The sequence below is a fragment of the Tarenaya hassleriana genome, unplaced genomic scaffold (assembly GCF_000463585.1).
Source record: "Tarenaya hassleriana unplaced genomic scaffold, ASM46358v1 Cleome40, whole genome shotgun sequence".
Taxonomy (NCBI): domain Eukaryota; kingdom Viridiplantae; phylum Streptophyta; class Magnoliopsida; order Brassicales; family Cleomaceae; genus Tarenaya; species Tarenaya hassleriana.
Genome location: NW_010966882.1, coordinates 667918 through 671065, shown reverse-complemented (window position 1 = coordinate 671065; position 3148 = coordinate 667918).

The window sequence follows — 3148 nt, the reverse complement described above, 5'->3', positions numbered from 1 at the left end:
ACCGAGTGACTGTCACACGTTACCTCCGGACCGACCCGTCCACGTGTCTGGACCAATCAGTCTGGGTTGGCTGGACCGATCGGTCCAGACCTTCTGGACCGGTCGGTCTGGCCTCTGCTCCACCGGGATTTTCTCGTCTCTTTTCACGCATTCGTCCTTTCCTGTGTGTGTGACCCTGTAGGCTCATCCGATATAGCAGTATAAACCGAAATCTCTTATTTCGGTTACATAAGTCATAGGCGGTCTCTAGCAAGACACTATGACTACCTATCTCGAATAGAATTTGTTCGTGATCCTACGAACGCCAGTGATTATTCCGTTTGATGATCCTTTTGTATCACGATATCATATGTCAAATATAAGGCATGGACAAGCCACCTTATCTGATTCGACTGCTTTCTCGTTCACTAAGTTCGACTGTCTAAAATAGAAGACGTTCGTCTATAGTGCGGCCATACATTTCTATAGTCTCGCTCACACGAGGGGCCCAGCGATATCTCTCTCTTTTACGAGAGGTACAAATCCCGTCTTGACTATCTACAATCCAGCACATGATTCGTTTCGTACCTGATACACGCCTTTATAGTCCTCCTATTACGCATGACGTTTGACGTATTCAAAGCACGTAACTCCTCATGTTGGATTCCGTAGATATCTCAGGTCTTAGGATCCAATCATGGAACCGCCATATGAGATTCAAGTCATGACGCTAGTCCATGTGACAATCTCATGCGGGTCATTCCAGTATTCCGTTCTCCAACGAATACCTATGACTGTGATCGTATCCAATACCTATGATCATCTATATGATCATCAATCACATATCATACTAGTCTTGGTATATCATTATTCCTACAATGATACATGACTAGGGAGTTTAGTATTGTTCATAACAATACATGGATTTCACAGCATATCAAGTATGCACAATACGTAATGAATCAAACACTCAACCATAAACTCATAGAAAGTGTCAATACATCAAATGTATCATAAGAAAGCTCGCAAACAGTACATCATAGAGCACTAAACCAACAATCTCCCACTTGCTCTAATCATAGACTGCTAAACATCTAATGCTCATATCCCTAACATGACCCCATGCTTCGACGAAGGGAGAGGCTTCGTCAACGGATCGGCAATGTTGTCATCTGTCGACACCCTGCAAATGTGCACGTCTCCTCTGTCTACGATCTCCCTGATAAGGTGAAATCGTCTGAGTATGCGTTTGGATCGTTGATGGGATCTGGGTTCTTTCGCTTGTGTGATTGCTCCATTGTTGTCGCAATACAGAGCAATGGGGCTATCAGCACTAGGAATTACACCCAAGTCGCCAACAAACTTCCTGATCCAAACAGCTTCCTTTGCTGCGTCCGACACTATAATATACTCAACTTCTGTAGTAGAATCTGCAACGGTCGCTTGCTTGGAACTCTTCCAGCTAACAACGCCTTCGTTCAAGCAGAAAACATAGCCAGACTGCGATCTATAGTCATCCGGGTCTGACTGGAAACTAGCATCGGTGTAACCATTTACAGCGAGCTCGTCTTTCGACCCACCGTATACCAAGAACACATCCTTAGTCCTTCTCAAGTACTTCAGGATGTTCTTGACGGCGATCCAGTGTGACTCACCTGGATCTGACTGGTATCTACTCGTAATGCTCAACGCATAGGATACATCTGGTCTAGTACAAAGCATGACATACATGATCGATCCAATTGCCGAAGCATATGGAATCTGATCCATGCGTTCTCGCTCATCAGGTGTCGTAGGACACTGACTCTTGCAGAGAACTGTGCCACTGCTCATTGGTAAGGTTCCTTTCTTGGAATCTTGCGTCTTGAACCGTTTCAAGACCTTATCGATGTAAGTACTCTGACTTAATCCTAGAAGCCGCCTCGATCTATCTCTATAGATCTTAATGCCTAGAATGTAGGCCGCTTCTCCTAGGTCCTTCATAGAAAACTGCGTTCCTAGCCAAGACTTAACGTCTTGCAAGGTAGGAACGTCATTCCCTATAAGGAGAATGTCATCCACGTACAGCACTAGAAATACTACTGTACTCCCACTAGCCTTCTTGCAAACACATGACTCGTCTTCATTCTGTGAGAAACCAAACCTTTTGATTGTCTCATCAAAGCGAAGGTTCCATCTCCTCGAAGCCTGCTTCAGTCCATAAATGAACCTCTGAAGCTTGCACACTATCCTCGAATTACTCGGATCGACAAAACTTTCGGGTTGTGTCATGTACACATCCTCGGTCAAGTTCCCGTTAAAGAACGCGGTCTTGACATCCATTTGCCATATCTCATAGTCGTAATATGTGGCTATGGCAAGTAGGATCCTGATGGACTTCAGCATAACTACGAGCGAAAATGTCTCATCATAGTCAATACCATGAATCTGACGGAATCATTTCGCCACAAGTCGTGCCTTATACGTGTGCACGTTTCCATCCATGTCGGTCTTCTTCTTGAAGATCCACTTGCATCCGATGGGTTTTATCCCTTCAGATGCATCAACCAGAGTCCATACTTGGTTGTCTGACATGGATTGCATCTCGGACGTCATAGCCTCGCGCCATTTCTCGGAATCGGGACTCGCCATAGCCTCTGGGTATGTGGTTGGCTCATCATGTTCTAGTAACATGAGCTCCTCATTCCCAGTTACGAGAAATCCGTATCTCAAAGGCTCTTGGAGAATACTGCCTGATCTCCGAGGTTCACTCGTCGAAGGTTGAGTCACAACTGGCAGTGAAACAGGTTGAACATCTTTAACTTGTTCACTCGGCTCAGTGTCCACTTGTTGCTCTCGAACTTCCTCAAGTTCGATCCTACTCCCACTGACTCTTTTGGAGACAAACTCTCGCTCCATAAAAGTCGCATTCCTTGCAATGAACACCTTGTTCTCTGCTGGAATGTAGAAGAAGTAACCCTTAGTTTCCTTAGGGTAGCCTACAAATAAACACTTATCAGATTTGGAGGATAACTGTTGGTTTAGTGCTCTATGATGTACTATTTATGAGCTTTATTTAGATACATTTGATGTATTGATACTTTCTATGGTTTATGAGAGTATTTGATTCATTACATGTTCTTGCATACTGGATGTGTTATGAAATCCATGTATCATTATGAATGATACT